Source organism: Pogoniulus pusillus, chromosome 10, assembly GCF_015220805.1.
Source record: "Pogoniulus pusillus isolate bPogPus1 chromosome 10, bPogPus1.pri, whole genome shotgun sequence".
NCBI classification, from domain to species: domain Eukaryota; kingdom Metazoa; phylum Chordata; class Aves; order Piciformes; family Lybiidae; genus Pogoniulus; species Pogoniulus pusillus.
In genome coordinates this window covers 20,873,098-20,887,241 of record NC_087273.1, presented here as the reverse complement: position 1 = coordinate 20,887,241, position 14,144 = coordinate 20,873,098, and the positions used below count along the sequence as shown (strand labels likewise).

Genomic DNA, 14,144 nt, shown 5'->3' with positions numbered 1-14,144 from the left:
TATTTTGACTAGTTGCATTTCTCAGTAGAAGAATGGGTGGTACAGGTTACTGTTGTTTTTTTTTTTTTCCTTTTTTCTCACAGCTAAAGATTTAATTTCTCTCAGCAAAATATTCCAATTACCCTCAAACCAGCACAACCCACCCCTCTATATTACTTAGAGTTTTCCTGAGAACTGTCTGATCTGGAACAATATTTACAATCATGAATATTACAAGTTCAGGTCATGCTTCATTTTGGCTATCTCAGATGTAGGTGATTCAAAAACTCAGAAAACAGGAAACAATTTGTTTCTTCACACATGAGACAAGAACAGGGACTTCCAGGTCACATTGGGTTCATGCTCATGTACTGTAGATTCTCTCGTAGATTGTGTCATTGGATGCCAGGTAACAGCTAGAAGAGAAAACTTCTAACAGCTTGTATTACTTTGAATTTAAACTATCTCAGCTAAAGTTAAATTTCTCTGTGGAATACACTGGATTTCACCATTCTCCTGCATTACCCAGTAGGTATGATCGGGACCTTCAGCAGAAACCACCATTCAGACAGGTCTCCTTTTTCCCGAAGGAGAAAATACCCAAACAGTTTCCCTAACAGATTCTTTTCACATACAACAGGAACTTTATCACCATCTACTGTTTGGACCAAATTGGATTGTGCAGGTCCTGCTCTGTTTACTGAACCTCTACTATTTACCAACCAGATGGCAAGTGCTAAATGTCTGTTGCAGTTTTCGGAGTTCCACCCCCCATGGCTTTTAGGGTGGTTTTCAGCAAACCGTTGTAGTGCTCAGTCTTCCCTGAAGCTGGTACATAGTAGGGTATGTGGTAGATCCACTCAATACCGTACTCTTTGGCCCAGTTCTTCATAAGATTGTTCCTGAAATGAGTATCATTGTCTGACTTGATTCTCTCTGGAGTTCCATGTCTCCACATGATTTGTCGCTCCAAGCCAAGAATGGTGTTACGTGCAGTAGCATGTGGAACTGGATAGGTTTCCAGCCATCCGGTGCTGGCCTCTGCCATTGTTAGCACATACTGCTTGCCAGAACAAGACTGAGGTAAAGTGAGGTAGTCAATCTGCCAGGCTTCACCATACTTGTACTTTGACCATCTATCACCATACCATAAGGGCTTGCTTCGCTTAGCATGCTTAATAGCAGCACAAATGTCACAGTCATGAATGACTTGGGTGATTGTGTCCATGGATAAGTCAATTGACCTATCACGTTCCCATTGGTATGTTGCATCTCTGCCTTGATGTCCAGATGAATCATGGGCTCACCGAGCTAAGAACAGTTCACCTTGGTGTTTCCAGTCAAAGTCAAGATCAGAGTTGGCATCAACTTGAGAAATTTTAGCAGCTTGGTCTACCTGCTGGTTGTGGTGATGTTCCTCAGTAGCTCTGCTCTTAGACATGGGTGCGTCTACATGCTGCATCTTCACTGTAATTCTCTCCAGCCGTGCATCTATGTCCTGCCAGAGATCAGCACACCAAATAGGCTTTCCTTTCCTCTGCCCACCATTCTTTTTCAAGTCTTTTAGCCAACCCCGTAGAGCATTGGCTATCATACATGAGTCAGTGTAGAGGTAAAGTATAGGCCAATTCTCAAGTTCAGCCACATCAAGAGCAAGTTGGACAGCTTTTACCTCAGCAAACTGACTGGATTCACCCTCTCCATCTCTTCCTTCAGTAACTCTCCTGGTAGGACTCCAGACTGCTGACTTCCATCTTTGCTTGTTCCCAACAAGACAACTGGAACCATCTGTGAACAAAGCGTGGTTCTTTTCCTGATCAGAGAGATCACCATAGGGAGGAGCTTCTTCAGCATGGGTTATTTTCTCCTCTGCAGGTTTGGTACAGTCTGTGCCTTCTGGCCAGTTGGTGATCACCTTCACCAGACCAGGTCAATCAAGATTCCCCATTCATGCTCGTTGGGTTACCAAAGCCATCCATTTAGACCAGGTTGCATCTGTGGCATGCTGTGATGACGAACCTTTGTCATTGAACATCCAGTTTAGAACTGGCAATCTAGGAGCTAAAAGCAACTGTGACTCAGTTCCAATCACTTCAGAAGCTCCTTTCACTCCTTCCTAGGCTGCAAATATTTCTTTCTCTGTTGGAGTGTAATCTGCCTTGGAACCTTTGTATCTATGACTCCTGAAACCAAGTGGATGACTACGTATCTGTGTTAGTTTGAAGCAGGGTAGAATGCTTTGGTGAGTAGAACTAGATTACAGTCTGTGAAAAAGAAAACAATGGTGATGTCTACTTCGCTCACAGTCTTGCTGAGAAGTATAGGAACAGGAAACAAAAACGTTAGATACCACTCTCGGCATCTCTCTCGCTCAGGCTGCTGGCTGAGCTGTATCTCTCTAACCTCACCCTCCATTTTGGGCTAACCCACTTTGCTTCCTAACCTCTGGCTGAACCTCTATTCTTCCTTAGGACTGCAGTAAGGTTGAGAGGGGTCGAGGGGAAGGTGTAGGGGTGGTTGAGTGCCCCTCCTGGGGTCTCAGGTTTCTGGGAGGGGAGTTATGTTTCTGTATTACCTTTTCACCTTGTATATTTCTGTATATGACTGTACATACTGTAAATATCTGCTTGTATATATTGCCAGCTGTAAATATAAGCTTCATTCATATTTCCAGAGCCAGCTGAATCTAGTCTGGGTGATTTCTAAAGTGGGGCTGGAGGGGGGCAGGGAACACTTAAACCATCACAGTGTCTCATTTGGAGTTTTCTGCCACAGAATCCAAGTTGGACCATTGTCTCTCACAGCTGTGTATGGAGTGTTTTTTAATGTCTGGACCAGTTCGAATTCCAACGTGAGATCAGTGGAGGGAGAGCCTCAGTAACAGCTAGCTGAGGTGTGTTTTCGATTTGATTTGTTTTGGCTTCCAGGCTTCCTTGAGGCCTTTCTGTAAGTGGAAGAATCCCATGGAAAGGGCAGGACCAGTGAGAGCTGTCCTCAGCATGCCTGCTCAAAAAGTGACGTAGCTGGGGGGTGTTGCCAGGAGACCACAAGGATTTTAGATAGCCCAATAATGTGAGCCCCTCATTTGAACACAAGATCAGCAGAGGGAGAGCCAACAGCCTCTCACTGCAATGAGAGTGGGAAAAAAACCAAACCAAAACAACACACACATAAAAAAAACCAAACCATCCCAAAAAGACCCACAACCCACACAACCCAAAACCTGACCTACTTGCCTGTAACCACATCACTATAGTAGGTAAGCATAATGATCTCCACACCACAGAAGAAGGGCAGGCTCCTGGTTCCAGCTAAGATGGAAATGGGAACACAAGTGGAAGTTGAGATGAAACAGGCTAAGACACAGACCACAGGCTGCAGTCAATGCCCCAGTCTCTCCTCTGTAGCAGGGAATTGTATACACTGTAAACAGGTGGATTTCCTACTCAGAAGACCGTTGCAACTAGAGGACGAAGTTGAAAGATTTAAGGATGAAGTTCATAGGCTTAGAAAAATCAGAGAAGCAGAAGAAGAAATAGACAGGTGGTACCAGGATTTGGCAGTTTCAATAGAGAGACGGGATTACCCAATATCAGACACTGAGGGTCAAGTACCCCTGTATCCACCTCCTGTCAGACTGAAGCCAGTAATTCAAAGGAAAAGAGGGAGGGGAGGCAAGTCCATGGTCAAGGCAGTAAAGAAACTCCTGACTTGTCCATCTCCCACCCCCTGAACTCCCTCTACCAAATCAATGGGGAGCTGTGGCAACAAATTCCCACCTGCCGTGGTGGGAATGTTTTTTCAGTTATTAACAGTGCTCCCCAGGTGCCTTTGCAGAACAGGTTTGATGTCCTGCAGGTACAATTGGCCAGCAAGGAAGGTGAACCATATGGCTTGGAGGAATTCCCTAAATTAAAGCATTGTAAGCCCTCCTTACAAATATCTTGCATAAAAAAAAAAAAGAGTTATTGTCATAGGTGACTTCCTTCTGAAGGGTGCAGAAGGCCAAATATGCAGACCTGACCCACTCCAAAGGGAGGTCTGCTGTCTACCAGGGGCCCAAGTTAAGGATGTAATAAGAAGGTTTCCCTCCCTGGTATGGACCATGGATTACTACCCATTGCTAACCTTCAAGATAGATTATGATGACCTTGGAAGAAAAAAAAATTAATGGCTACAAAGAGAGACTTCAGGGCCTTGGGTCAAGTGGTCAAGGGAGTGGGAGCCCAAGTAATATTCCATTCTATCCTCCCTGTTGGAGGGACCAACCCAGAGAGAGTGAGGAGGACTCACATGCTCAATGCTTGGCTTTGAGACTGGTGCACCCTACAGGATTTTGGCTTCTTTGCCCATGGGTCCCACATATGTTAGTTTGAAGCTAGCTAGAATGTTTTGCTGAAAAGAACTAGGTTACAGGCTGTGAAAGGAAAACAATGGTGATGTCTACTTCCCTCACCGTCTTGCTGAGGAGCATGGGAAGGAGAAATGAAAACATTAGATAACACTCTCGCCATTTTTCTCTCACTCTTGCTTGGGCTGCTGGCTGAGCAACATCTCACTCCCTAACGTCACCTTCCTTTTGGCCTAACCCACTTACTTCTTAACCTCTTGGCTGAATCTCTATTCTTCTTTAGGACTGGGGTAAGGTTGAGGGTGGTTCCCCCCTGCAGGGGAAAGGTGCAGGTGTGGTTGAGAGCCCTTCCTGGGGACTCAGGTTCTGGGGGGGGAGTTGTGTTTCTGTATTACCTTTGACCTTGTATATTTCTGTATATAACTGTATATACTGTAAATATCTGCTTGCATATTGTGCTAGCTGTAAATAAAAGCTTCATTCGTATTTCCAGAGCCAGCTGAGTCTAGTCTGGGTGATTTCTGAAGTGTGGGGGGGCGGGGAACACCCAAACCATCACTTATTTTTATTTGGCACTCCAACGAGGGGCAAATTGATTTTGAGTGATTGTTAATTAACTCTGGGAATCAGAATGAAGCTAATGAAGCAGCTGTTTTACTTAGTGTGGTCTACTGTGTGGCCTGTTTCCTGTTTTATTGTGTATAATTGGAACAAAGCCCAGACTGGTTACTTCTTGTTTACTATAATTTTTAAGAAGGTCAAACCTAAACTTAGATCTGTCTTCTGGAATGGGGGAGATTTCATTCTTGGGTATGTTGGTTTTAATGTAACTGAAAATTTTACTAGTAATATTACAGGGGTGTTTACCAATAATATTACAGGCAATCAAAGTACTTCTTTTGCTTTATCTACCTCACTAATGAGAGCTATTCAGCCCAAAACTGAGATACCAGACCCTTCTTTGGGATTTTGTTCATGTCAGACTGAGGTATTTCTGATGGGTGTGATTTTAGAACTTGTAATTTTGATTTTCGTATTAATTCTGGCATTATGTAAGAAAAATTTGAGTGCAATGCCTGTATGAACTAGGAAACTGTCTGTGTCCAAGAAGAAAGATAAACAATCCAGTGGTCTAAACCAAAACAAAGATAACTCAGGGGCACAGCAAGGGAGAGCCACTACACCTCCCTCTCCAGATTCTGAGAAAGCTGCCAATGTTCCTAGTGGGAATGATAGCACGTCAGGATTGGCAGGATTCCCGGGAACACAGGTGACTACTCAAAGCCAGGATGTTCCCTCTACTAATAACACTAGTAACACTAACTCAGCCAGTTTGAATCCCCAGCCAGCAAACAAGCAGAACCCTTCTAGCTCTAAGGCAGATCTGAACTCACAGGCCTCAGGTCAGACTCCCAGTTATTCAAACCCTCCAGTAGACACATCAAAGTCTGTCACAGTGTAGGCCATCTTGGCGCCTTCTAAGGTGAAAACACAGACACCACATTTGGCAAAGTGTGATTCAAAAAAGGATATAAGAGAGGGGACCCCTGGTAAGCAAGAGAAAGAAGAGGAGACATATGGCCTTCGGGATTTGGCAAACATGCTCAGATCCCAGCACTCTGTTGAGAGGAGTGCTGTAAGGTTGGCTGCCAAGAAAGAGGGTGGTTCTGATGAGTTTAAGGATGCTCTTAGGAAAGTTCTGTTTCTAGGCCAGGGATATCCAGATCAACAAGAGGAAGAGGAGAAGGATGACATCCAGGAATCCAACAATCCCCTCAGAGAGATCAGGGAAGTTATAAAGGAATACTCAAGGGAATTAGGAGAACCAATCCTAAGATGGCTGGTGAGATGCCGTAGCATTGGTGCCAATGCCCTGCAGGTAGGAGACAAGTCTGCCAAGCAGCTGGGACCACTCACCAAGGACAGTGGAGTGGACAAATACCGAGCAAGTCCTCATAGTAAGGTTAGCTTGTGGACACACCTCCTGTTGGCTGTGGCTATGAGATATCCTTCCCGAGATGATCTGCCATGGGCAGCCAAGAAGTGCAACACCATTGATCAGGGAATTAAGCTTCTGAAGGAGTTTTCTGTGAAGGAAGTGCTCTGTGGAGATCAGGGCACACATGAGCCTGATGACATTCTTCTTGGAACAGGTCTCATGAAGAAGCCGATCAAGCTTGCGCCTTCATCCTATACTAACATCTTGGCTAGCAAGTTTCTATCAAGGAGTGATAATGGAAGGTCTTTCACTGTGGATGAATTCACTGACCAGCTCAGGCAGATAGAGGACAGCTTGCCACGTTCTGCCATAATCTGTCCCATAAAAACTCTGGGTACAGAGATGAAAGGTAGCATTGAGAATGGCATTAGGAATGGCATGAAAGAACTGAAGGAGGATCTTAGAACCTCTGTTTCCAATCTGGTAATTAAAGATAGCATTAAGGATGGCATCAAAGACAGCATGAAAGAAATGAAGGAGGATCTTAAAAACATTGCCGATCTGGTAAAGGATACCATCCCTGCATCATCTAAATGGATGCAAGTTTCTGCCATCAGGAACAGATGCCCACCTCCTGCAAGGCAATTCCAGCCCAGGAGGAGACAAATTCCCCCTAGACAGCAGCAATCATGTACGTCACTGTGGATGATTCTGCGTGACCAATACAATGAAAACATGAACAAGTGGGAAGGTCAGCCTACTTCAGCTCTTTCAAAGAGAGTCAGGGAACTGCAGAGTGGCAGAAACAGAGACACCAATGCCAGGAAAGTAGCTATCACTTCTTCAGCTCTCCAGAGCAACTGCGATTATTCCAACAATTGCAATTTCTCCCACAACAACACCAATCCTTGTGTACACCCTACATGCCATGTTCAGCATTAGGGGTGCCCTGCCTCCAGCCAGGAGGAGGAAAGGGGTAGTGGAGAGAACTGAATCAATTGGAATGTATTCATTAGGTGGCCTGGCAGTTCAAACGTTTGGAAATACAGGGCTTTAGTTGACACAGGTGCTCAGTGTACTTTATTACCATCAAACTGCAAAGGGACAGAGTCCAAATCTATCTTTGGAATCACTAGTGGACCTCAAGAGTTAACTAAGTTGCAGGCTGAAATATGTTGAACTGGTAAAGAGTGGAAGAAACGTGCTTTTATAACTGTTCCTCATTCGCCTTGCATTCTGGGAATTGACATTTTGAGGTGAGATTGTTTCAAAGATCCTGAAAGTCACAAATGGGCCTCTGGAATAGCATCTGTAGCGATTGAGGATGGTAAATTGAAATTGTCCATTAGACCTGAACTTTCAGATGAATCTGCAGTTGTGGGACATCATGACAGAGAGGATCTGGAGCTGCCACTTGCTACTCAAACTGTGCACCACAGGCAGTACAGAACTAATCATGACTCTTTGTTGCCCATTTATCAGCTGATTCGTTAGCTGGAGAGTCAGGCTGTCATCGAGAAAGCTCATTCACCTTTCAGCAGTCCCATCTGGCCTGTGCACAAGCCTAACAGAGACTGGAGACTGACAGTTCATTTTCGTGCCCTCAACGAGGTGACTCCATCCATGAGCGCAGCTGTGCTGCACATGCTGGAACTCCAGTACGAGCTGGAATTGAAGGAGGCTAAATGGGATGCTACCATAGACATTGCGAATGCTTTCTTCTCTATCCCCATAGCAAAGGAGTGCAGGCCTCAGTTTACATTCACCTGGAGAGGCATCCAATACCAGTTCAACCATTTGCCTCAGGGGTGGAAACACAGCTCAACAATCTGTCATTCAGTCATCCACAATGACATGGTGAGAGGTAAAGCTCCAGAGCACATACGATTCATCGACGACATCATTGTGTGGGAACAAACAGCTGAGGAATTCTTCAAGAAAGGTAACAAAACCATTGACATTCTGTTGCAAGCAGGTTTTGCCATTAAGAGAGACAAGGTTGTGAGAGTCTGATCCTCTCTCTTGTTAATCAACAAAGATAAAGATTGCATCGTCCCTCCTTAATCAACAAAGATTGCATCATCTCTCCTTAATCTTGTTACTTCTGGGACTCAGACTCGGTGCTTGGCCCAAAAGCTCAGAGATGCAAATCAACAGACAATACCTTTGAAACTCCTAGACCTCACCCTGGCTGGACTGCCCAGGAAGCCTCCATCTTATCTCAGCTGCCTCCAAGGGCTGTGTATGCAGGGTGTGGACAGGTGTAGCCGAGAGAGGGCGGAGGCCCACCCCCCCTCCGGCGATGCCGGACCCCTGCGAATGTGTGAGAATGCACAGGAAGATGTCCTGGGCGGGGGGGGGGGGGGGGGGGGGTGGGGGGTGGGGGGGTGGGCTGCAGCTGGACACTGAGCAGAAAACTGTATAAAAAGGCAGGAGAAATACCTGCCAAAGTGTGGTATTCCCACCGGACCACCGGTGGCATCCCCACCAGACAAAGCATGGTATTCCCACCACACCACCCGTGTGGCATTCCCAGCGGACCACCATTCCCACCGGACCAAGAGTGGCACCTCCATCGGACCACCAAGGGCAGACCATCACCAGACCACCAGAACTGCACACCGCCTGAAGAACCTCTGACAAACTTCACAGAAGATCATCCCTGGGCCACGCACCCGTCTCTCTCTCTCACTCCTTCATCTGCGACTGAGGGTAATATGCTCACAGCCTTTTCCCCTTCCCTGCTCCTTCTTTTCTTCTCCATCGATCTCTTTATCTTTCTCTCTCCCCCTTCTCCCCTCTCTCCCTCTGTTCTGATCTTTCTCTCTCCCCCTTCTCCCCTCTCTCCCTCCGTTTTGCCCAACCTTATCCTTTAATAAATAGTTTCGTGCTGATATATGGTCTCCTTTGCACCTTAATTTCACAACACGGTAATCCATAAGAACTGGTCTAGCTCCTCTGGACAGAGATACTGTTAATCTCTGCTCCTCCGGACCTTGACATTTTTTGGCGTCGCGGACAGGATTCTGTGTAGTGAAAGTATCATCGGAAACTGTTGGATTTCTGAGAACCCCAAAGTGTGCATGGGTGTGTCTGAGATGTACTCTGAGAGCAAAACGAATGCTTGTGGAGCAGAGTGTGCGGATTTTTCAAATGTCTAAATGTGTCTGCGTTCCCGGGAAGGAATATTTTAGGGTACAAGTGTTGATTTTATAGTGTGACCTTCCCGAGAATTCTTAGTACCCTGCGGTAAATAGGAAATATTGTGTAAAGTGTGTCCTCTTGGGGAGAGGTACCTCCACAAGAAGTCTAGTAAAATTGAGAATATTGGTAAAGTGTGTCCCCTTGGGGAAAGGTTCACAAGAAGTCTAGGAAACTTGTGAATATTGTGCAAAGTGTGTCCTGGGGGAAAGAATTTCCCCCGAGAAGTCTCTCTGTTGGTAAAATGTGTCCTCTCGGGGTGACTGTGGCTGTCCTCTCCGAGAAGCTAGATCTCTGCGTTCCTGGGAAAGAATATTTTAGGGTACAAGTGTTGATTTTATAGTGTGGCCTTCCCGAGAATTCTTAGTACCCTGCGGTAAATAGGATTGGGTAAAGTGTGTCCTGGGGGAAAGAATTTCCCCCGAGAAGTCTAATGAACCCAAACGGAACAGCTTCTCTGTTGGTAAAGTGTGTCCTCTCGGGGTGACTGTGGCTGTCCTCTCCGAGAAGCTAGATCTTGGTGTGATCTCCCTGGAGGAATTTATTGTGTGTGAGTGAGCTTTCTTTGAGCGGTTTTTGTAGGGAAGGTTTTGAGGTATAAGGTCTTTGTGTTGTGACCTCCCCGTGGAGATGGCCACGGTGGAGAGGCTTTTCTGTTTGTTGGAAGCTCACGGTGCCCGCCCATCCGTGGAAGGGCTGGATTGGGCCCGTGAGAACTGGAATAACTGTCAGAGTGTGGCGGATCGGATTGTGGCCCTGCAGAAGGAGGCACGGGCTAAGTCGGGAAAGGGCAAAGCCTTCATCTGTGCAGTTTTGGGTGCGTGTTTGGCCGCTTCAATAGATGAAAAGCAAAGCCAAAACGGACGAGAGAATAAAATCATTTCCTCCTTACAGGATCTGGTAGATTCCCTGCAAGGGCATATTGTAACTTTAAAAGACGAAGTGGCAGATCTTAAGGATAGATTAAAAACAGAATAGAAGTGGCAAAATTGGTTTTTGAAGGAGGAAGAGTTAAAGCAGACAGAGCCTGCCTCCATATACCCCCAGGCAGAACTGGCAGCAGCAGAGGAAGCTGCGGCTCACATGCATCCTCTCATTAAAACCGAGATGCTGTATGAGGATGAGGATGGCACCCCTGCCATCACAACCAAAGAGATACCCTTTTCTTCCACTGAGCTGGCCAAACTGCGTAAAGAGTTTACACGTTCTGCTGGAGAGTCTGAGGTGGAATATGTATGGCGTGTGTCTAAAACCGGAGGTGATCAAATTAGATTGACAGAAGCTGAAGCTACGGGCTATTGGGGTGCTAACGTGTTCCTAACTACAGGCAATAGGAGTGGTCCCTGGAGCCTTACTCAGCGAGCAGCTTTCTGGGCTGGGGGCTTTGATTCAAAGGAGAGAGGAGAGCCTCTAGTTCTGAGGGGAGGCATGAATCAGATAATGGAAAATGTGCAGAAGGCAGCTTGTTTGCAAATGATCTATGATCGAGAACTGAAACATCATTTTGAATCGCCCCTTTCTCTCTTGGTGGACCCAAAGCGAATGACCCCTCTGGTGAGGGGACTTCCTGACTCCCTTAAGATGAAATGCATTCAGCTTCAAAAGGAGATAGCTGACACCCCACTTACCTCCCGAATACAAGCTGCTCTGAGGGAGAACTTAACACCCGGGAGGAACCAGCCTGATTGCAGACAATGAACGTGGGAAGAGGTGGCCAGAGAGCTATTAGATTATGCCAGGCAGTATGGGGTGCCTGAGGAAGTTCATAAGCCTGAGCCTAGAGGCTTGAGGCATGTGAAAATTAACCACCCACCTCCAAGTTCACAGCCCTGGAGCCAGATGCTTCGAACCCCCAGGCAACACTCGACTGGGGGAAGGGAGCACCTGAATACGAGACAGTATTGGTGGGGAATGGGCCGAAAGAAAGGTATCTCAAAAGAAGTGATTGATGGGTTATCTTCAGTGCAGTTGGAAATCGTTGTAAAAAACTGGCCAGAGTCTAGCCAGAAACCCGAGCCCACTGCACCCCCCTTGATAGACTTATCTGATGTGGGGAAAGGCGTGCCCCCTTCTCAGCCTCAGAGGAGCTGAGAGCTTCACTCCTCAGCGGTGAGTGGGGGAGGTGAAGCCTAGAGATCTGTGAGCTCACCAATCAATTGCAAATTGTACAGGGTTTGGGAGGTGGATTTGGTTTGGCTTAGCTTGGCTTTGAGCTGAAACGCTAAAAGGCACTTACCGGCCCATTCAAAGCAATTAGCTTCACCTGGGCAGGCTCAGAGAGCCTCTCTTCGGGTGGGGGTGCCTTGCACTGATACCTTGAGGTATTCCTTGAGATATTGTCAGAAGGATTTGTTTTGTTACCATACTAAAGACTTCTCAAGTTTTGCAGGCTACAAGTCTCCCAGCAGCACTACGCCAGAGGACTGCACTTTCCTCACAGCCTGGCAGTTTCATCAGACCCACAGGGAAGCTTTACCTAAGCTTCAATGGACTCCCACCTGAAGGACTGATGGGGTGGGGGGATATGGAATTAATGTATTCTGTTCTGTTTTGTTAAAGGATTCAGCATTGTTCTTTTGCCTGATACACAGGGAAGCTTTACATAAGCTTCAATGGACTCCCACCTGAAGGATTGATGGGGTGGGGGGATATGGAATTAATGTATTCTGTTCTGTTTTGTTAAGCAATTCAGCATTGTTCTTTTGTCTAAAATATGTCTTTGGCATATTGTCTTAGTGAGAAATCATTTGGGTGCTTGGTATTGCAGTATGAGGGATCATGCACATCCTGAGGGGAGATGGAACAATGTCCTTTTCCCTAACACATTGGCAGGGACAAATTCTATAAAAAGTTACCACCTAATTGGACTGGGGTATGCTATATTGGACTGGTTCACCCACGTTTTTTCTTACTCCCAGGTGGAGAAGGAAAGGGTCTGGGAATCAAAGTATATGATAATTTGGGAAGAAAGAAAAGGTCCATCTCCACTCATTGGGCACATGGTAGTGGTCAAAAGTGGGGAAAAAGGTGACTGGACCTCCCCAACAGACTTTTAAATACTATGGTCCTGCTACCTGGAAACTCTGTGAATGGTTCTTGATTATCTGTTAGCAGAAGAAGGAAGAGTTTGTGGAAAATTAAATTATTCCTACTGTTGTCTACAGATTGATGACAATGGGAAAGTAGTGAGAAAAGTATCTTCTGGGATTCAAAAATTAGCTCATGTACCTGTCCAGACCTGGGAAGGATGGAATATGGACTGGCTCTCCTGGCTTCCAGGGGGACCTTGGGTTAAACAGATGTTGTTTTATTTGTTCTGTGTTTTGGCATTGTTACTTTTCTTGCCATGTATCATTCCCTGTTTTATACAACTGATTCAACATGTACTATGCAATATGCAATTTGTATCCACTGATGGTGTGAAACACGTTCGGGCCATTACCCGATCAAAACCCATGTCTATTGTGAAAATAGTATAAAACTTCCCCATTTTTCCCCTAAACCTTTTCTTTCCCTTTCTCTCCCCCGCCCCTATCCTTTTTCCCTCTTTTATCTTTGTTGACGGGGTGATGTGAGAGTCTGATCCTCTCTCTTGTTAATCAACAAAGATAAAGATTGCATCGTCCCTCCTTAATCAACAAAGATTGCATCATCTCTCCTTAATCTTGTTACTTCTGGGACTCAGACTCGGTGCTTGGCCCAAAAGCTCAGAGATGCAAATCAACAGACAATACCTTTGAAACTCCTAGACCTCACCCTGGCTGGACTGCCCAGGAAGCCTCCATCTTATCTCAGCTGCCTCCAAGGGCTGTGTATGCAGGGTGTGGACAGGTGTAGCCGAGAGAGGGTGGAGGCCCACCTCCCCCCCCCCCCCCCGGCGATGCCGGACCCCTGCGAATGTGTGAGAATGCACAGGAAGATGCCCTGGGGGGGGCGGGGCTGCAGCTGGACACTGAGCAGAAAACTGTATAAAAAGGCAGGAGAAATACCTGCCAAAGTGTGGTATTCCCACTGGACCACCGGTGGCATCCCCACCAGACAAAGCGTAGCATTCCCAGTGGACCACCATTCCCACCGGACCAAGAGTGGCACCTCCATTGGACCACCAGTGACATCTCCACCGGATCACCGAGGGCAGACCATCCCCACCAGACCACCAGAACTGCACACCACCTGAAGAACCTCTGACATACTCCACAGAAGATCATCCCTGGGACACGCACCCGTTTCTCTCTCTCCCCTTCATCGGCGGCTGAGGGTAATATGATCACAGCCTTTTCCCCTTCCCTGCTCCTTCTTTTCTTCATCGATCTCTTTCTCTCTCCCCCTTCTCCCCTCTCTCCCTCTGTTCTGATCTTTCTCTCTCCCCCTTCTCCCCTCTCTCCCTCCGTTTTTCCCAACCTTATCCTTTAATAAACAGTTTCATGGTGATATCTGGTCTCGTTTGCACCTTAATTTCACAACACAGAATCCATAAGAACTGGTCTAGCTCCTCTGGACAGAGATACTGTTAATCTCTGCTCCTCCGGACCTTGACAAAGGTCAAAGGAGCTGCCAGAGAAATTCAGCTTCTGGGAGTGCGGTGGCAGGATGGTCACCGTCACATTCCTCAGGATGTGATCAACAAAGTCTCCACCATGGCCGTTCCCACAAATAAGAAGGACATTCTCTCTT

General features: G+C 46.5%; 1 pseudogene; it reads left to right on the top strand.

Moving 5' to 3' along the window:
- The first annotated feature begins 10,100 nt into the window (after positions 1–10,100).
- On the top strand, positions 10,101–11,561 carry LOC135178933 (uncharacterized; annotated as a pseudogene).
- The last annotated feature ends 2,583 nt before the right edge of the window (positions 11,562–14,144 follow it).